Consider the following 22,202-nt stretch of genomic DNA (forward strand, 5'->3'; position numbering starts at 1 on the left):
CCCACCCTCGTTTCTTCCTTTGCTCAGCCTCCCCGTTGTCCTCCTCTTCCTCCATCAGCCCTTGGGCTCCCCCCTCCCTGGCCAGTGCTTCGCCCCAGGCCTGGCCCCCTTGGCTGACCTCAGCCTCCTCTCCTTCTGCATCACTTTTGGCCGTTCTGCACGTGGCTTGTAGTCCGTCCTTGGTGCCCAATCCAGAGGGTGCCATCTTGAGAGGTAGGAAGGTGAGGTACAGGAGGGCACCTTTGTTGGCTCCTCATCATGAGTATCGGTCACCCCCTCTTCATTTCATCTTGTGTTCACCTTCCCGTAGGTCTCCTGTCACCTGGTGGTGAAGCTAACGTCCTCAGGGAGCCACTTGTCGTTGGGGGGCATTTGCTCCCCAGAGGTAGCCGTGACAGCCTGGCGTGGCACCTGGTTATCTCTTTTGGGTGAAGAAGAGTGCTAAGGTGAAGATTGAGCTGCGGTGGTGGTGCTCCTGGGAGACTCAGGAGTGGCAGGGTGGTTTTAGGGGCAAGTTGATGAGTTCTGTCGGGGAGGCGTTGAGATGTCTCATGAACCATGCAATGGCCATTGAGGATGTGGGGTTCACCTGCACAGTGGTGATGGGGATGACCGAACCCTGGTTACCATTGCTGAGAAAGGGGAGAGAAAGAGTGTCATCATCTCTTCTTTTTCCCAATCCCTCTTTATTGCTCCCTTCTGATCCTTCCTACCTTTGAACCCCCAGTATTGTCTTTCCACCTCTCTTAGAGGCCTTGGACTGAGGCAGGTGAATGTGTCTTCCACAGAGACTTCAGTCATCCCACCAGTTCTGTGAGCCCACTGATGATGCATTGCTTACCTACATTTTGGGGCCTTCCCCAGTAGACTCCAGAATTCCAACTATCTCCAGTCCCTCACTCTGGCCTCCCCCCTTCCTCATTTTACTTGTAGTGTGTTCCCTTGTAATGTGCATATTATACCAAGTGTCATTTCCTTTGCCCATTGGGTGCCCTTTGAGAGAACTTTGGTTCTTTGGAGACCATGATGGTTTAGCACTCAAAGCCAAGTAGCATCACTGGAAGAAAAGCCTTTAAAAGTGGAACCTTGGTATTAGAGAAGCACTCTGATCCATCGACTTGCCCCAAGTCATACATCTTGTAAGTTCCCAAGCCAGGACTAAAATTCACAACTCTGACTCGCATTTCTCAGCATCCCTTTTTGCTGGACAAGGTCCTGGATCTGCCGAAGTGGCTACATTATTCAAATGTGCACCCCATGATTTTGGGGGGCTAGAACCAGCAACCATATTTGACAAAATTATAACTTTGAATTTGGCTTCATGTGACCACAGCATTAGGACTAAGTATAGATAGCTATGATAATCGTGGTCAGGATTGTGGAATTGAGAGCTTGGTTCCAGCAGGGAAGGACACAAATCAGATCTTTTCCCTAGCTAGCACCTGCCCAGAATGACGGGATTTCAGCCTTAAGGCCAGGAAGGATTTTACAGTTTGAGACAAAGTAGGTTTCATTCTTTTAAATCTGTGCTCAAAGGACTAACTTTGATGTGGTCCCTGTGATTATTCAAGGTTAACAGCATTCCAACAGTGGATGTGGTCTACATTCATAGAATATAGAGCTTGGTGGAACCTTCAGACTTGAGTCCTCAGTCTATACAGATGAGGAAAGTGAAATGATTTCCTTCAAGGCTGGGAGAAGAGAAAGCTTTTTTTTTTTAAATCTCTCCTTCAGTACCTTGATCTCTGCTTTCAGAGGAACCTGTTCAATTTTTATACACTTGACTACTTTCCTATTATCTTTCCCATTAACCCTGTGACTTGATGAGCAGAATTCATGTCTTGGGGCTGTAAATACGATAATTTGGATGATTTTTCTTTTTTCCCCCTCCTGTTTAGATTGAATTTTCTGAGCAAGGAGCAGTTTTTATAGGCCTTTTTTCCCTTAGGTTTTTGCAAGGCAAATGGTTAAGTGGCTTGCCCAAGGCTACACAGGTAATGATTGGCAGGATTTGAACTCAGGTCCCCCTGACTCCAGGGCCGGTGCGCTATCCACTGCACCACCTAGCTGCCCCTATAGACATTTTTTAAAAGTACAATTTAGCTTTATAAATTCTGTTTTTCTGGATAGAGTACCAGCCCTGAAGCCAGGAAGACCTGAGCTCAAATCTTCCCTCAGATACTTAATTTTTCCTTAGCTGTGTGACCTTGGGCAAGTCACTTAACCCTATTGCCTTACCAAATCCCTCCCCCCAAAAAAACTAAACAAAAAAAATTCTGTTTTTCTAAATTTTCTCTCTTACTGATTTCTAGTCTTAATTTGTATCGTTGTTAAGTCATTTTTCAATTGTGTCGATCTTTTCATGACCCCATTTGGGGTTTTCTTGGCAAAGATACAGGGATAATTTGCTATTTCCTTTTCTTCTCATTTTACAGGTGAGGAAAATGAGACAAAGAGAGTAAAGTTACTTGTCCAGGCTCACACAGCTAGTAAATGTCACATAGCTAGCTACTTCTAACTCTTCTTTGCTCTCCCTTTTTTCTTTTATTTTGATTCATATCTTTTATTTTTACATCACTCTTTTTTGAAATATATGCCTCCTTGCCCCTCTCCTCAGTAGGCCATGTGTTGTAAAAAAAAAAAACAAAGAAAGAGAAAAGGAGAAAAATGGAGATCAGGTTAGCCTAGCTTATGGACATCAGTTAGGTTGGACAGGATATGAAAGATATTCATTTAGTGTCTCTTTTACCATTATAGAATTTCCTTGACTTGATGCAATTGCTAACACTTTTACTTGCATTAGATACTTTGGACCAAGTTTGGAATGGACATGTATGGGTAAGACAAGTGATCTATGGGAAATGGTGTCTTTATAGAAAAGGTCTCTATTGGTTATGATTGGTAACTGTTGTAGGAAGGAATGGAAAAGGAGAATAAGTCATCACAGAAGTAATACCTTTGTGCTGTTAGGCTAGTGGCACTCTAGACCTGTTGGTGACTGGTCTGCTGGGTGGTGCAGTGGGCAGTGCTATGCTGTAGAAAGAGCTGAGCAGAATCCTGCCTCGGACACTCAGCCAAGTGACCCTGGGCAGGTCACCTTCTCACTGGCAGCCTCGTTTCCTTATTTCACAATGCCTTCCTCCCGGGATTGTTGAGAGGGTCAGATGAGATGATGGATGTCAAAGCATCAGAGCAAATTTTCAGTAGAGAACAAGGGAGATTTTTCCTACTGGTCTTTGGAAGGTTGCTTCTTTTCATAACAGATTTAGACACTGACTTCGCTGCAACCATGTCTTCATTTATGAAGTGGTCAGCCCTATGGAGCTGTATTTTGTCTGGTAGATAATGGCCTCATTTTGCCATGGGACATACTTAGGGCTGGTTGAGGGGCCCAGAGAATAATGTGCCAAGTGGATTTTTGCAAGCTTGTCCAGAAGTTCCAGTATACACTGGGGTAGGCTAGAATTAGGCCTAAGGCATCTAGATAGTGTGGTGGACAGATCATCAGGTCTGGAGTCAGGAAGACTCTGATCCCTGAGTTCTGGCCTCAGACACTTTCTAGCTGTATGACCTTTGACAATTCATTTCACTCTTTTTACTTCAGTTTTTCACCTGCCAAATGAGCTGGAGAAGGAAATAACAGAGCACTGTACCAAGGAAGATACAGTGGGTGTCACAGAGTCAGGGACAGTCAGATAATGACCACATGAACAACTGAACCCACCAGAACAATAACAACCATATGAACCCCATTTAACAACAGTGACAACAGGATCTGGTGGCCAGAGATGGAGCAATCCCTGGCAAGACTGAAATTCAATCTTGCCCAATCTATGAGTTGGGCTGGTACGTGATTTACATTGGGAGAAGTTCCTGAGATGAGAACCACTGAGGACTGTGATTTTAGGGGAGATCTTTGGATATCCTCAGCCCTAAAGGAAGATGAATTTTGCTCCGCCATGAAGATCCTAGTCAGGCCATTGATCATTATCATTGATGGTTTGGACCGGAAGTCTTGGTTATTAGCCTTAGGTCTCTGGATTGTAATAGGCTTTCAAGTGCCCAAGGCAAGATATCCCTTGAATAGTTGATACACCTTTGCTTTCTTCCTCTTCTCCCCAGTCATCCATGGAAACACTCTTTCACATTGACATGTATACTACTTTCTTTCCTTGATCTTTAATCCTAGAAGAATCCATATGGTAAATACTGGCTCTCAGACTCCCCAAGGCACAGATGGCCTGTCTTCTTGCTTTGGTCCTTGAAGCAGGCACAGATCTCATTTAGTCTCTATTAGACCCCACTTCATTTTCTTACAAACTACCAAAGTAATCTTTCAGAAACATAGATCTGATCATGCACTCATCTGCTCAAGTAACCTCTGTGGCTCCTGTTTCCTCTAGGATAAAATCTAACCTCTTCAGTCGCAATCCAGTTCCTGAATTAGATCACATTCGCCCCCTTCACATTTTGTCTAATCCATCTGAATTGTCCATTCCTCCGCTTGTCCCCTCTGTGCTGCTCCCCTCCCCCCTAATCTCTGCCTCTTAAAATTGTAGATTATTTTCAAGGCTCAACTCTGGTACCAGTTCTGATAGGAAGTGGTGCTGGCGACTCCAAGTGGTATGTGTGTTCTCCTCATTGGAGGGGGGAGGTCATATATGTGCTTCTTTGTTTACATGTTCAATCTGGCAATAGGCTGGAAGTTCCTTGAGGGGAGGGGCTGTGTTTTTGGACCCTGCCCACAGTAGGTGCTTCTTGGAGACACATGATCTTTTTTCACTTCTGGTCCCCAGAGAGCCCTAGGGACATCCTTAAGCATCCTTACTGTCTCTGCATATGTTAGAGATGCATGCAGTCATAGAGTGGAGTGGACTAATGATGCGCAGGCTTGAGCAGGGGGACTTGGTAACCATTTGTAATGGTCAGATTGAATTGACTGAAATTTTAGATGTAGAAAATTTGAGATTCCTATGAGTGGAAAACCAGGTTAGGGTTTGGTTTTTTTAAGGCATCTAAAATTGAGGCCTCCCGTGTCCTCTTAGTTTTTTTTAAATTTTATTAGAAAGGCCTTTAGAAAAGAGATAAGACTTCACCAAAGACGATTGTGGAAACATTTAGCACCTCTACATGGAGGACAGTATGAGCCACATTATAGGGTAGACTGCTTTACAGAGTTCTGTACCCCAGAGAAGGATGGGCCAGATCAGAGATCAGGGAGAAAGAACTTCATGGAAAAGGGGACCTTGATTAGAAAGGGGCTTGAAAAATGGTCATAGATTCAGAGGGAGACAGCAACTAGGGGAGCCTCTGGGGACAGAGTTGGGCACCTGAGTGGTGTGGTTGGGGACAGAGAGTGGGCCTGTTTGGCTGGAATAGAATGAATGGAAGGAAGGCCTATAATGTCTGTGTATGTGTTATAGGTATGTGTATCTTATAGCATCTTGCTTCTGCCCCCCCCCCCCCCAATCCAGATAAACTGAAAATTCTTGTTTTTTGGATTTCAGTTAAGGTTTTATTCTAAATGAGCTGGAATCTTGTTTGAAAATAGTTTGCCTTTACACTCTTTAAAGTCTCCTCACAGTTTTTTTAAAAATGTATTCATTTTGAATTTTACAATTTTTCCCCAGTCTCACTTCCTCTTCCCCAACGCCCCCCAGAAGACAGTCTGTTAGTCTTTACATTGTTTCCATGCTATACATTGATCTAAGTTGAACTCAGTCTTTTTTTGAATCATCTTTAATTTGCTTAGCCAATTATTTTATAGTCAGGGCCAAGAGGCACTTCAGCCTAGTTACTCTAAACTCCAAACTGATGGAATCTGAATGAATGACCCCAATGCTATAAGAAAAAAGTGTTTAAAAAGTGATAGGTTTCTAATTAAGGAAGTGGGAAATTTCTCCAACTGTGAAGCTCATGGGTTATACTTGGTTGATGTTTATTACTTAAGGTTAGTTTGCAGAAATTATAAGATGTTAGCATTTTTGAAATGGGTGTTTTTGAGCTCTGTGGAAGCCGTGACCCCCACTTCATGACTTTACTCAATCTCTGTGGTCTCTTTCACCATCTTCTACCTGTTCCCATTTCTGCTTGCCTTTGGGGGCCTAGTTGGTTCCCTTGAAATATTTTTAAATTATTATTTAAATCAGTGGTGTTAGAGGAAAATATAGAGTCCACAAAGCACAGGGTGAACCTCAAGCATGTTGGTAGCACCTCCTTTGGACCCTACACTGTGTTAGGGGTGGAACAGAAATACAAGATAAATATAGAACAACCTTTGGCCTCTGGGAGTGCCCCCTCTGGGTGGGTGGGTGGGAGACATGGGTATAAGTAAGGCTCAGTTTGCACAGGGAGGTCTCTAACAGCCAAACTTTTGAAAGAGGTTTCAGGACAAGTCAGGCCATAGGGAAGCAAGTGAGCATTTAGGGCTGAGATGTCTCATGTTTGTATATGACTGGGAAGCTTTGAAAACAAGGTTGTTTCCATTGTTTTTTTTTTAAGTTGAGTTTGGTCCCCAGGTGACTCTTTCTTTTTACGTAGCTGTAGTCTGTGTGTATTTATTATTATCCAGGATCTGCTGCCTTTGCTCATTAAAATCTTCCCGTATTTCTTTGAATTCTTCTTCTTCATTATCCCCTATGCCATTTGTGATCTGAAAAGAAACCAATTTTAGGTTAGTCTTTGTGAGAAGTGGTTAAAACAGATTCTTTTTTAAAATAATTTTTTTAATATAGGATTATTAACCTGGAGTCTGCAAACTTTTTTTTCAAAAATATTTTGATAACTTTATTTTGGCATCATTGATTTCCTTGCTATTCTTTGTAGCAGATCATCCATTTCCCAAATCCAAACATTTTCACTGGCTCTCTCCCTTGTCTACAACACTCTCTCCCACCTTATCTTGTCTTTGAGCTTCCTTTGCTTCTATCCATTCTCATTTAAAGACCTGGTTTGGATAAAATTCTTTTTCTGATTTCCCCATAATGTTAGGACCTTCTCTGTGGATTTTACTCCAATTTATTGGGCATATATTGTGGTTTACATGCTGTCTCTCAGAGAACAGGACCTGTCTTTTGCCTTTCTTTGAATCCCCCTACGCTTACAACTCTGATGATTTATACATAGGGGACACTAGTTGACTTGCCTTGTAATCCTGTGTCATGCCAGCAAGTCACGATTGAGTACTTTTTGGGTGCCAGACACTGGATGAAGGCCTAGGAATATAAATACCAACAGAAGAAAAACCAGTTCCTGCCCTTGAGTAGCTTCCATTCTATTCCCATAAAAGGGAGTTGTGCTTGGTGGAGGGTGAGGGTGACTAGAGATGAAGACTGGGCCAGGATCTTTGAAGAGGAAGTCTGGGAGAGTTGTCTTGCCTAAGAGGAGCTGGCCCATCAGAGGGAGAGGCCTTAGAGGTGGAGGGGACTTCCAAAGTGTGACATGTTGAGGGGGAAGAGGCTTCTGGGGCATTGCAGAGAAAACCCAGGGAAAGCCCTCAGCAGGACCTAAGACTGAGGAGTTCATAGGATTCACCCACCTGCCAAAGGGATCCACAACCTCAAAAAGAAAGTAATCACATTAGAACCCCACCGGGAGATTCTTATTTCACAATGATGTTGCTTGTGTTCTTGGAAATGTTACCTTTTTATGGAAGTTATTGTTGCTCCCTATTGAAAAGATTGCTTTGATTTATGAGAATTATAATAATAATGTTTGTCCTTCAATTTTGAAGAAGACCCTGACATCAGGGAGATGATGTCATGACAAGCACATGAATTGGATTTTAGTGAGGGGGATGATGTGCAAAGTCCCCAGTCTCACTTTCTCCTCCAGAGCCATCTGGGTCCAGTGGCCAGAGATGAATTAGGATGCCTGGAGATGGTCCTGGATGTGAGACAGTTGGGGTGAAGTGATTTGTCCAAGGTCACATAGCTAGTAAGTGTCAAGTGTCTTAGGTCAGATTGGAAATCCCATCCTCCTGACTCCAAGGCCAGGTCTCTATTCACTGTGCCACCTAGTATTACAGGGGCAAACACTGAAGGAGGAATCAGGGTCATCAAGGCCAAGGGCAGTCTGCATCCTGAATCAGGTATAGTCAAAGGGTTCAGAGGCTTGTGGGCCAGGGAGCTTGAGAAGTTGTTTTTTTTTTTGTTTTTTTTTTTTTTACTTCTTTTTACCTTTTAAGAGAGCCAATATGGAGAACTCTGGTTAAAAGTCCTGACCCAGGAACTTCTCACAACTGATTTTGAACTCAGGTCCTCCTGACTCCAGGGCCTGTGCTCTATCCACTGTGCCACCTAGCCACCCCCAGGCAACTGATTTTGAATTCAGACTTCAGTCAGCAAATCAACAAGCATTTTATCAAGTGTCTGTCATATGTCAGACCCTGTGCTGGGTCCTACGGGGACAAAGAATTTAAAATTGTCCTTGCTCTTGTGAAATCTCAGTTGAGTCTTTCTGGGAAGACATGTAGCAGCTAGGTAAATACAGGATGTACAACATAAATTCACAGTTATTTTATAGGTAGGGGCTGGGAAATGAGCTGTTTCAAAAGAAGCTAGAGATTCTAAGAAGCAGAAAGAGAGAAGGAGACTGTCCTGGGCATGGGGGTGCCAGATAACCATGGAGGAGGGCCATGGAGGAGGAATTCTAAGTAGGCAATTTAGATTGTAAGGGGAGAAATGTGTAACAATCCTGGAAATGTCAGCAGAACCATATTATGAAGAACTTTCATCCCTCCTCCATCCCCCACCCCCCAAGCAAAGGTGGTATTTGATCTTCGAGGCAGAAGGGAGACACTGATATTCTGAGAAGGATTTGTGACTGTGGAATGTACCTTTTTGTGGAGACAAAGGGGAGAGGCTTGGGTCAGGGAGCTGAGTTTAGGAAGGGTTCTGCACCAGTCCACCTGAGAGATGATGAACCCACAGTGGTCATCTGTGTGAATGGAGGTGAGGAGAGGGGAGAAGCATTATCAGAAGCCTTGGGATGCTCAAGACTTAGTGGCAAGTGAGGGGGGAAGCTGAGGATGACACCCGGGTTCCAAGTCTGGGGACTGGACAGATGAAGGATATATCCTTAAAGGAAAGAGGAAAGAGGTGTGAACTCGGCAGCAAGGTGATGAGCCTCCAGAAGAATCTGGTTTATATGGAGATCAGTAAACTCTCATTTCTTTCTAGAATGTAGGGTGGCTGACACACCCTAAAATCCATGAGTAGTTTTTAGTGAAACTATAATAGTCAATAAAACATCATTAGTTTTAACTTGTACAAACCCAGTGAGCTCATGGAACCACAGACATCTGGGCTTCTTAGAGAATATTTTCTAATCTAGGTCTCTCATTTTATCCCTGAGGAAATGGGAGCCCAGAGAGGTTAAAGACTAGTCCGAGGTCATATAACTAGTTGTTGGCAAGACACAGTTCAGTCTTTTCTCACTCACTTCCATTTTGGAGCTCCTCTTAGCCTTAAAGATCCAACTCAGATGTCTCCTCTTACATTCAAATGACCTTTGCTGATTCCCCAACACCATCCTTGACTCGGGGGTCTTTTGCCTTCGATTTTGCACTTACTTCAATGTGCTCCCTGATGGTGGGCTTGTACCTCAGTATAAAATAGGGGTTTAATGAATGCTCTGAGAGTTGTGTTGGATCCTGTGAATGCAGTACATCCAGATGGGATTTTCCATAATAGCTTTTCCCCAGAGACTTAGTGAGAATTTGGCTGAACAAGAGCCTGTTGCTATGACTATTATTTCAGCAGAGGATGGGAAGCAGAGCAGAGAAGACAGGAAATGTTCTGCAGTGCAGTTGAAGACCTTTGGAGACTGGGCTGACTCACTGGGTGTTGTCTGGCAAAAGGGCAGTCGATATCTTTTTCAGACTCATCTGGTTACTTATCAGATGCAATAAGATCCTTTTGCTATGGTAAAGTTTTTGAGTTTATAAATGTTCGAACCTAAATTATATAAGAATATCTCTTGGATGGATTAGCATGTGCAGTGTAGGAGTCTGTTGAAGAAAGTCAATGCTGAAAAATTATAGAGATGTATCAGTTCATGGGAGATATCTAGATGGAAACTGTCCCCCTCCCTTTCCTCCTTTCCTGTCCTATTTGTATTTGTTATTCAGTCATTTTCAGCATGTCTGACTCCTTGTGATCTTATGTGAGATTTCCTTGGCAGAGATACTGGAGTGGTTCATCATTTCCTTCTCCAGCTCCTTTTGCAGATGAGGAAACTGAGGCCAATGGGGTTAAATGACCTGCTCAGGGTCACACAATTAGTGTCTTAGACAAATTCAACCTCCGATTTTCCTGAGTTCAGGCCTGGTACTCTATCTCTTTATGTCCCTTAGTTACTCAATAAACCATTTTAGACACAGGGATAAGAGTTGGACTAGAGAAGTTAGCTCTGCTCTCTTCATGCCTTCATATACCTTACTTGCCTTTATCCTTTCCCCTGAAAAAGCTATTTAAGATGATGTGTATTTTACCCCAAGAATTGAACTTTAACACCCATTTGAGAATGATTTTCCTTGTACTTTGAGCTGATTGGAAGATCCTCTCATCAGATGTCAATGGACTTTATGGGAAGATTGTTTGCTTTGTTCATTAATTTCCATCCCTCCAGTAAATTCCAATGAACTTTACTCACACATTTTATGAGGTGCTTATAAATAAATACATGCACACATAATAGACATACAGATATCTATATGCATGCACATATATGGACATGCACACACACGTGTTTCTCTACTAGGAGAGAGAGATTAAGGATGCTGATGCTGATGGTAGTGATGATGAGAGGCTGCTTACTATACCAGATAGAACTCTGACTTTGGACTTAGGAAAGTCTGGCTTTAGACCTTTACCCAATGCGTCCTGGGTAAACTGCTGTACCTCCCTTAGTTTTCTCATCTGCCAAATCTTGTTGGTCTTCTGTGGTCCCTGTCAGCTCTCTTCTATAATAGTATTGATTTTCTACTGCTTTGAAGGAAAGGTGACATGGTTTGTGGGGAGAAGAAATTCCATGAAGAACAGAAGTCACCAGTGATGACGCAATCCATTCATTAGGTGCTAGCAGGGTTCCAACAGAGATTCTTCCTGCGTATATATATATCTCCTTCTGCCACTTTGGACAATCAAGATATCATAGGAACCTAAAATATTTGGAGAGATTTTAGAGATCCTGTCATCTCAGGGTCTTTAGAAGTCAACTAATCACAGAATCAGAGAATTTCAGAGGAAATGACCTCCATGTCCATTGAGTCAGCCAGCTGACAGCTGTCTACAGGACCAACCCATGTGTACAACCTTGGTTTGTAGGTTGCCAGTAAAGAGGAGTCCAGCACCATCTAACATGACAATTCCACTTTGGTAAAGTCTTAAACTGTTAGGAAATTTTCCTGCACAAGCCTCCATTTTTGATAACTTGTTCCCTTTTGGGACCAAAAAGAAAATAGTTATGCCCCTTTCTTTATAAGAGCCCTTCAGACTCTTCTAGGTAAGGCACAGTATTAATTCCTGGGGGTTACAAATAAAATGCTTCTAAAAAGACAGGGAACTGTGGGCAGGTGCCCCCCTGAGGCATTGTGTTCAAGTTGGCAAGTTAGAAGTCAGTCCAGTGGCTCCTTATTGCATCTAGAATCAAATACTCTGACAGATGCTCTGTTTGACCATCAATGGCCTCCATAACCTGGCTCCTTCTTCCCTTTACAATCTTTTTAACATTTTATTCCCCAACAACCTCCTGGTTATGCCACAAATAAACAAGACTCTCCATCTCTTGGCTCTGGGGACATTTTCTTTGGCTGGCTACCATGCCTGGAATGTTCTTTCTCCTCTGTTCTGATTACTAACCCCCCTGACTTCTTTTAAGTCCCAACTAAAATCCCACCTTATACAGGAAATCTTTCCCAACTTTTTTTTTTAAGGTTTTTTTTTTTTTTTTTGCAAGGCAAATGGGGTTAAGTGGCTTGCCCAAGGCCACACAGCTAGGTAATTATTAAGTGTCTGAGACCGGATTTGAATCCAGGTACTCCTGACAACAGGGCCGGTGCTTTATCCACTGTGCCACCTAGCCGCCCCCCAACCTTTCTTAATTCCAGTGCCTGCCTTCTATTCATTATTTCCTTTTTATCCTTTATATAGTTTGCTTTGCCTATATTTAGTTACATCTTCTCTCCCCCCCATTAGATTATAAGCTCCTTGAGGATGGGAACTTGGTTTTGCCTCTTTGTATCCCTAACACTAAACAAAATGTCCTGCACATAGTAGGCTCTTAATCAATGTTGATTGATTAATTGATGGCCAGGAGTGGAAGGAAGGTTGACTAGCTTTGATTTTTCCCTAAAGTGGATCAATGGGAGAGAGTCTGACTCAACCATGGAATGTTCCCATGTAAGAAAGCAGAAGATCAGCTTAGATGCTCCAAAATGAGGAGACCCCAAGTATGTTCTTTTTCTTTTTGCAAGCAGTGGGGTTAAGTGACTTGCCCAAGGGCACATAACTAGGTAATTATTAAGTGTCTGAGGCTGGATTTGAACTCAGGTCCTACTGACTCCAGGACCAGTATAATCCACCTAGCTCCCCCCGCCCCATATGTTCTTACTCAGTGTCCTTTTTTTTTTGTACAGTGACAGTTCTGTCCTTAGTACTTAATGTTTCATAAATGGTTGGTGACTGGTTGATTGGCATCTCAATTTCCTCCCTTGATTCTCATACAGCTTGGATTCTGGGCATGTCATTATTGGTCCCTCTCCCTTGCTTTTATTGTTCAGCTTATTCATGTCTTTTCTCAACTATTGATGCCAGAACAAACATGGTGCTCCATATGTCATTTGACTGGGGCTAAGTACAGATGACCAATCATTTCCTTATTTACAGGGACTGTCACTATCTCATTCCTAGAAACTTTGTCTCCTAATGATGTCCATGGTCAGAGTAGTTGTTTTGGTTGTCATATTACACTGTTGACTCATTGAATGAACTTGCAGTCCATTACAGCCCCCAGATTTTTTTCAGAGATTCTCCATCTTATCCTGGGGAACTAACTTTTTTAAGTGCAAGAATAAGGTTTTCTATTTACTCCTCTCTGTTCAGTTTCATCTGATGACATTTAGCCCAATGCTGTGGCCAGTGAAGAGATGAAAAAATGAAGGCCTGGAGAAGTGATGTGATTGTTAACTTCAGTGGCAGAATGAGAATTTAATTAATGAAATCTGGCATTAAAATCTAGAGGCAAAAACTATTTCAACAGGATAAAGGGTGACCTACTCTGGGATGCAAGATAAAGACCCAACCTTGTTTACTACCATCATCACTACCCTGGCCACCAGCATCATCATCATCATCATCATCATCATCATCATCATCAACAGTCAGTTTGAGCACCAACTGTGAGTTTGACCATTTAGATGAACACACTGCATAATTTCTTTGCCCCCAGGATTGATACCTAGTATGTTACCAAAATATGGATGAATGTTTCCATGTAGAAGAGCTTAGATTTGAACTTCAAATCTCTCATTCAATCTAGGGATATGGGTTGTCAGAATTACTGCTCCCATAAGACTTTCTTGACCCCCATGTGGGGTAATCCTGAACCATCATTTTCATTGATGTAGTTTTATAATTTAAAAAATATTCTTGAAGTATTTCATATTTTTTAAATTTATTCCTTTGTTTAACTTCATTTATGGGGGAGAGCTTGGTGGATTAGGCTTTGTATATGATGTGGGATCAAATAAAGGAAATTGTTGCCTTGATGTTAGAATTTGGAGAACTCCAACTTTCAAATCAAATACTTGACTTTCTACTGAATTTGAAGAATCTTTTATAGTTAAAAATTTCCCAGCATTTTAATGCTTCATTTAATACTTCATATCTACTCCATTGGGCAAGGTAGAATTATGACTGAGTGGTAAATTAAACTTAATTTAAGGTCCATGGTGAAATCCCTCCCTCCCCCCTAACTTTGTTAATTTTCCATAATTGTTTTTAATTTTTTAAGGCCTATTGTTGAATATGTTTCAGTGAATGAATGAATGTATCAGGTATCTACTGTGACATACAAGACCATGTGGGGCTTTTATCAGCCTAGAAGGGAAGATGAGAACCATCCACAAGCACATGGGAAAAGTATTGGAGCAATCAGGGTGTTGGTTGGATGGTTGTTGTCCTTCATTATCAAATAGGGCCACAATGACATGCATCCTTGGAGTCAAAGGGATAGTATGTCTGATGGTGGCCTATTAGACCAATACAAGATTGGAAGGTCCTCCCAGATCAGGCACAGATAGTTCATATGAACTTTGAGAGTGGAGATGCTTCTAAAATTGTGCATCTCACGTTTCATTTTAACTGAGTCAGTTCTACTTGGCTCATAGAGTGGATAGCGTTTTCTTTGATGAGGGTTTGTCGTGTTATATGGTCCTATGCTAAAATTTCTCTTGTCTCACAGTTGATTCCAGAACTATTTGGAGAAGCCTTAAGAATATCCTCGTATTGCTTCTTCTGACCACCATGAAAGTGCTTGCCCTGTTTGAGTTCTCTGAAAAAATAGGTTTTTAGGCAAGAGTTATATCTGGCATTCAAACAGCATAACCAAACCCATTGGAGTTGTGCTTTCTGCCATAGAGTTTGAAAGTTTGGCAGTTCAGCTCAAGAAAGAACCTCAGTGTCTGGTATTTATCCTGCCAGGTGATCTACAGAATCTTCCTAATTCAAATGGAAGCAGTTTAGTTTCCTGGCATGGTGGTGGTAGACTGTCCAGGTTTCATGGGCAATGTAACAATGAAGTCAATGTGACAGCTGTGTAGACTTTCAGTTTGTTGGTCTAATATCTCTTTTTTTTTTTCTCACACCTTCCTTCAGTGCCTCCTGAGCTAGCTCTGCAATGCATGTCAACCTCAACCTCAACGATCAATGTTTACATCTCTGGAAAGTATACTGCCAAGGAAAATGAACTTATCTCCAGCATTCAAAATGTCTCCATTTGTTGTAACGAATGGCTGCACATATAGATGGTGTGATGCTGGCTGATGGAGCCCCTATATTTTCTTGGTGTTAATTGTTAGGCCAAAATTAGCACAAGTAGCAGAGTTGACCTGCACCTTCTTGCATTTTGCCTCAGAGATTACATTGAGTAAACAATCATCTGTGAACGAAAAGTCATGCACCAGCTCTCCCCTTACTTTAGTCTTGGCTTATAGTCTTTTTTTTTTTTTTTTTTTAGGTTTTTTGCAAGGCAAATGGGGTTAAGTGGCTTGCCCAAGGCCACACAGCTAGGTCATTATTAAGTGTCTGAGACTGGATTTGAACCCAGGTATTCCTGACTCCAAGGCTGGTGCTTTATCCATTACGCCACCTAGCCGCCCCATCCACTACACCACCTAGCTGCCCCTATAGCCTTTTCAAATGAAAAAATTTATTGTTGATTCAGTAGCTGACCTTGATGCCCTTCTCATCCTTGTTGAAGGCCTCCAGCTGTATCACAGAAAATATCTTGTTGAAATGCATCGGAGCCTTGTTTTACTCCTTGGTCTGGTGAGGCTCTTTCCCTTGTTCCCTGCTTTTTGCTTCAGCTTCAGGGCCTTATGAGTGGGAGATGTGAAGTTGGGGAGAAGGAGTCTGTTCCTCTGGAACCTGTAGACACAGAAAATCTCAGATTCTCTGGAATTTTGGCAGTTCTGCTTACCCTGCCCCATCCCTTCAACCATCCCCATTTGTTTTTGTCTGCATCTGTAAATTGGATGTTAAACACTAGAATGGGCACTTCTATGCACTGTCCAGAAGGGTTTGGATATTTGTTTTATTAGCATCCTAGCTGTAACCAAGAGATGAATGAAGAGCTCTGTAGCCCTCTGAAGATCTTGATTCTTCTCCTGAGCTCTAGGACTCTACAGAGGAAAGGTGACCTTAAAGTGTGCTGAAATGGCCTTCCAGCCCAATGCTCAAGCTTGATGGGATACTCATCTCTTAGAAAGAGAGTGCTATAGTGGAAGAACGCACAGCCTTGAAGTCAGAAATTGGGTCTGAATCTCTTAGTGAGTGATTTGGAGTAAATCCTACACTCAAGTAAAAGGAAACATTTAGACAGTATGACTTGTAAACAATAAATTTCTGATCCTATGCAATGTCAGTTAAGATTGCAGGATGGAAATAACCTTTGGGATAGTTTGAGTTCTGCACCACATCAAAGAAGGCTAGGAAGAGCCCTTGGTGGGTTTCCTGATATTTCTCTTAAAATATTTCCGTTTGCCCTACTATGGAAATTTAGGCTTTAATTGTGCCTCCTGTTTTTCATCTGGTTCAACTTCCTTTTGAATTTATTCCAGAGAATGGGACAGTTGATTTTAGGTGATCCGCTCTTGAATATATAATTCAGTTTAGTTAGTACCTTCAACTGGTTGGTAATTTAACTCATTAATTATCTCTAATGCAGATTTCTCTGTGTTTTTCCATGATTCATGCTTAGAGTTGAATTGGTTTTTAAAGAGACACAGCCCTGAGAAAATCCAGCCAAGTGATTTTTGGAAATGAATTTAGGGTTATGCATGCTTCTTAAACTTTGTAAACAGTAGGATTTTTTGTCACCTAAGGGTATGTGTGTGATCTTGACTTTGTTTTATTTCCTGTGAGTATTTCATATTGTCGAGACCTCTCAAAGTTCAAGAATCTGGAATATTGCTCCATCCCACTTCTCTTTCCATTGCATCCCTTCTCCATAATCATTGTTAAGCTTTGAAAAAGTCAGCAAAAAAGTCTAGCTTTCCCCAAACTTTGTGAGGTTATTGGTGAAGTGTCTGCTAGCATGGATTCAGCCAAAAAATGGTCTATATTTCAATTTTCTTTATTTGAATTCTCATTCCATTATTATGGCATAATTACATTAGCTAAGAAAAAGGAGTACAATGGCACCAGGATGGAGGAAATATTCCTATTAGTCTTGTTAATAGTAAATTTTCAATCCATTTCCCAATTTATAAATTGTGGAAAATCAACATTGTTCATTTAAAAAGAGGGCACCTGTTTTTTTGTTTTTTGTTTTTTTTTAGGTTTTTACAAGGCAAATGGGGTTAAGTGGCTTGCCCAAGGCCACACAGCTAGGTAATTATTAAGTGTCTGAGGCTGGATTTGAACTCAGGTACTCCTTACTCCAGGGCTGGTGCTCTATCCACTTCGCCACCTAGCTACCCGTACCTGTTTGCTTTTGAGGAAACAAAATAAATGATTTTATTAGCATAGTTGGATGACCACTTTATAACTTATAGTGTGAGAAACTTAAATTTTTTTTTTAAATAAATAAAGTTAAACTCATGGACAAGAACTCAAACAAAAGAAGCTAGGCTTTTTTTCTTCTCTGGGATCTTCAGTCTAGATTTGGGGAAATAGACCTAGAGAATTGTCTTGTTAAATGATAATTCATACAGCTTGTGTTGTGTAGCACCTTGAATTTTGCCTGGTACTTTCCATAAGTGCCATCTTATTTTGCCGTAACAACAGATCTGTGAGGTAAGCAGTGAGAACATTGTAATCCTTTTACAGATGAGAAAACTGAGGCCTGGATTCTTTTTCAGGAAGCTTATCACCCATTTATCCATTAGAATCATTCACAACTCTGAAAAATTATAGTAATATTGAGTCTTCTTGTATAAAATGACTGAGATAGAAATGTTTTTGCACATGTGTAATATTTATTTGATGACTTACTGTCTCAGAAAGGGAAGAAGGGATAGAGTTTGTAATTCAAAACATTTTTCTTTTAATTTTTTTATTTCAGGCAATGGGGTTAAGTGACTTGCCCAGGGTCACACAGCTAAATGTGTATTAAGTGTCTGAGGCCGAATTTGAACTTGGGTCCTCCTGACTCCAGGGCTGGTGCTCTATATATACTGTGCCACCTAGCTGCCCCGAATTCAAAACTTTCAATAAATGTTTTAAAAAATAATAGCAATGGGGTGGCTAGATGGTGCCGTGGATAGAGTACCGACCCAGGAGTCAGGAGTACCTTGAGTTCAATTCCGGCCTGAGACACTTAATTACCTAGCTGTGTGGCCTTGGGCAAGCCACTTAACCCCACTGCCTTGCAAAAAAATTCTAAAAATAATAGCAATGTAAACAACCCTGTTTATTAGCCATTTGATATTGAATATCAAATATGGCATAAACAAGGAGAAAAGTGTGTGTTGGTTTGATGTATTTGCCACACTGATGGAGAAGAACTGGTATAGAATCCAGGGATCAGGGCCTTCCAGTGCTCCCTTTTGGGATTTTGCTGATTGCATCAAGCCTCCAGACATTGTAGAACCTTCTGGAAGAGGTCTATAATCATTTCAAATAGTCTGACCTGACCATCCACACTGTTAAGGCCAAGTGGATGAAGTATGTTTATCACTCACAGTAAACGTGCAATGCATAACAGGCATTGGATGGACCACTTATAGAACTTGTCTATTATTATGTAAATCAGGTATAGAAAATGCTGTTAGATTATGAGTTGGGCCTTTGTTTAACAAGAGGATAGTGGCCTGCATTTCTCTGAGGAAATTATTATCATGAGAGAGAATCTCAGAACCATTAAAGAAGCTTTGCCAAGGCCATCTTTTTTTCACAATAAAATTTGGCCCCTGTTCTTGCATGGCAATGAAATGTGGAACACAACAATTAAAAATGAGTATCCCCCAGAGGGCAGTGGGAAAGTCCACGGTAAGAGTGAGCTGGCGGGAGCTTCTTCAAAGAGTAGAAATTGTCTATGGTCATATAATGAGTCCTGAGGATGATGATAATCCTCTGCTGATCCCCTTGCAATGTCAGGAGAATGTGAGGAAGACTTTGATTGTTCTGAGGACCCCTGGGCTGATGTTTGGGGAGGAAATGGGCAGGCATGACTGGCTTTTCTTCCGCATTTTGGGAGAGATCTTTCAGACTGATGAAATCACAATTCCGTGTGAGTATTTCAAAACAGTACACACAGCATCTTTGTTAATTTTGAACCTTTCCCTTAGTTAACACTTTCTCACTATTTACAGCTGCCATGCCTAGGAAAATGTAAGGTGGTCTAGTTGTCCTGATTCCTATCTGGCCACTGGACCCAGAAGGCTCTGGACGAGAAAGTGAGGCTGGGAACTTAGCCCAGCCCCTCCTCACTCTAATCCAATTCACGTGCTGTCATGGCATCACCTCCCCGGTGTCGTGGCCTTCTTTGAAAATGGAGCACAAACATTGTCCTCTGAAGAGCTATTTGAACCATTAAAAAGAACATTGTCATCTGTTGGAATAGCTTTTTCCCTGGAAAATCAGGGCCTCTGGCGGGGAGCAGCAGTCTACTCAGTGAGGGTTGGCCATTGTTCTGTTCTTTCTCCTCATACAGAATGAGGTTTTTATACTGAAGATTTCTATTTTGGTTATTTTAATTCCCCAAGTCCGTTGGTGTGTGATGGCAGAGCAGGAATCAAGAACTAAAATCATGTTTGTCCACCACAAACATCCTCTTTACACAAGTAAAGATTTTCTCTTGTTCCCCATTAAGTCTCAGAGCAAGGTCATTTCTTTATTGTCTTTTGAATGACATTTGAATATTTCCACTGCTCGAGAGACAATTTGGAGGAAAGAGCCTAGGTCTGGAGATGGAGGAACTGGGTTCAACCCTGCCCCTATCATTTACTACCTATGGGGTCTTGGGCAAATGACCTTTCCTCAACTTGACCCCAATTTTCAAATCTAGATGGGTTTCCAGTTTTCTTTCTAGCTATAGATCTCTGGTCACTCATTCTTTTTTTTGGGGGGGGGGGCAAGGCAATGGGATTAAGTGGCTTGCCCAAGGCCACACAACTAGGTAATTATTAAGTGTCAGAGGCTGGATTTGAACTCAGGTCCTTCTGACTCCAGAGCCGGTTTTCTATCCACTATGCCATCTAGCTGCCCCATTGGTCACTCATTCTAAAGGATGGTAGGCTTCTAGTCTGGCCTCTCAACGTTGTTTCACAGATAAGGAGACTGAGGTCTCGAGACCTAATAGCTTCCTTCAAGCCTCTCAGCTCAGGTGGATGTCAGCAGAGGAGTGGCTGTACACTTTTTAATACTGAGTGATGTTTTCTGCTTCTATACTGGTCTTAATGTTGGTCACGTGCTGATAATAGCTTATTAAGGCCAAAAGCAGCAGAGACTAGTGATTTTTGTGCATTTTTTCATTGAGTTGTATCTTTTATGCTTTTTTTCCCTGGTTTCTTGTGTCCTTATGATACATTTAATTTGCTGATACTTAGAATGAAAATTGGTAACCTTGGTGCCATGGTTGTTTATTACCTGTCCGGCAAGAGGGGTGGAGGGCAGAATCCTTGAATGGTGTTCACTGGGATGAATTCTAGTCAGTGGTTTGTTCTTCCTGAAACTGGGGAGAGATAGCCAGGTTAGCTGTCCTGTGAATGTGCACAAACACATAGATAAAAAGAATTAATCAACAGTTTTTATACTTAGGAGTCTAAACAGATCTATAGGATGAAGCTGACACCCCCTAGGCTAGCTGGAATTTGTATTTTTTTTAACCATGGCTCCTAGGCAGAAGTGGAATTAAATTGCTGTGTTCACTTGAAATGATGAAACATTACTCTAGGAATTGTTCCTAGATATAGAGAAGAAAGAGATATATTAGGGATCATCTTCAGCCTCCTCATATTACTGAATCCAGTCTACACAGCTACTTTTGCTTCCTGCTTCCAAAACTTACCCACTGAAGGCCCTTATCATTTCCAAGTTGACAGGCCATGTCAAAGAGAGAACAGGAGAAGTGATAATCCATGGAAAAATTTTGCAAAAACACTATCCTAATGACTCCAACATTGTCTCAGCAAATGAAGCAAAACGACTTCATCTTCAAAAATTTCCCCCCCCCGGGAAAGAGATTAGCAATTGTAATAATATTTTGGCTGAGAGATGCAATCCCCAAGAAATACAGTGTCTTCTCATCTTCATTCTCTGCCTAGAGAGATTGATTGGTTTTTCCTAATACCACTGTTTAACTAATATGCCTTAAATTACTGATGAATACAAACAGAAATCTGATGAGCAGAAATAAAGTAAATGAGAATGGGGAGCAGGGTTGCTTCCTTCCATCAGGGATGTTTCTTGGAGGGGGGGAGGGGGTAGATTCTAGCAAACATTTCACAGAAGTGACCTGGAGTCCAGAGGTTGCTGAGTCACAAAACATTCAAGGTAAATGAATTGTTAATGCTGTAATCCATCCTTTTCATTAGTGATGTATTCATTTCAAGGTACTTTCATTAACCTCCTTCATTCATTTCCACTTTGTAGAGCTTGAAAACACAGTGAGGCCTGGAGTCAGGAAGTTCAAATCCTCAGACTCTTAGCCTGTGTGATCCTGGGCAAGTCACTTCACCTATGTTTGCCTCAGTTTCCTTCCTTGTAACAAGTGGATAATAATATACCTACTTTACCAAGTTATTATGAGGATCAAATGAGATAATTGTAAAATGCTGAGCAAAGGTCCTGGTGTAGAGGAAGCACTATAGAGATGTGAACTGTGCTTATTATCATTGGGATTGGGCATCTTTAAGATAATGAAATGAAAACTCAGGTGTTTCTGATTATAGAATAATTTTTTAGAATGCAAACAAGACACGAATCTTGGTCATGAAACCAGCCACACACCAGCAGCGTGCTTTCTGTTTCAGAACAGGTGGGATTGTTAAGTCTTGAGAGGTGTCCCATTACCCCATGACCTTGAGGCTTTGATCTCCCCCACCCTGATGGCTATCAGTGGATAGAGTAGATAATGGGTAGAGATTTTTGGGGGCAGTACTCAATAACCAAGAGGAGCATTCCATTGGAATCCAGCATTTCCAGGAACTACAAACCACTCCTTATCTGCTCAGAGGAAGACAACCTTAAGCAGTCCTGCCCAATCCCCACCAGGAAATCCTTTGACAGCAGTGTCAGTTAACGTGGGAAGTGTAAATCATCTTTCTACTGATTACATCTCAAGCACCCTTAAAACTAGGATGTGGGAGTAATGACTCCTTCTGCAAGCTTATTGCTGGTATTTCCTTATGTAGCAGAAAATCCTTGATGTTATAGATTGATAAACAACCAACATTTCTTTTCCATTCCGACTAAATCATTTTCTACAAGTGATTGCTTTAGCCAGGGACTTTCCTTTGTCTGCCAAGAAGGTGCATCTCA

The 22,202-nt window shown here is 41.6% G+C and overlaps 1 protein-coding gene across 6 annotated transcripts in view; it reads left to right on the top strand.

Annotated features, from left to right (window-relative positions):
* Positions 1–208: 208 nt before the first annotated feature.
* STARD3NL (STARD3 N-terminal like) overlaps positions 209–22,202 on the top strand; it is a 55,241-nt gene continuing 33,247 nt past the window's right edge. Inside the window, exons 1-3 of one of the 6 annotated variants that reach the window (XM_074199200.1) lie at positions 209–446; positions 13,104–13,399; positions 14,877–15,548. The gene's annotated coding sequence lies outside the window, so the exon portion shown is untranslated. Of the gene's footprint in view, positions 447–6,348; positions 13,400–14,876; positions 15,549–22,202 lie in introns of those variants that run through there. The other 5 variants (XM_074199204.1, XM_074199201.1, XM_074199203.1 and 2 more) reach the window with 5 other exon arrangements.

Source organism: Macrotis lagotis, chromosome 8 (assembly GCF_037893015.1).
Source record: "Macrotis lagotis isolate mMagLag1 chromosome 8, bilby.v1.9.chrom.fasta, whole genome shotgun sequence".
NCBI classification, from domain to species: domain Eukaryota; kingdom Metazoa; phylum Chordata; class Mammalia; order Peramelemorphia; family Peramelidae; genus Macrotis; species Macrotis lagotis.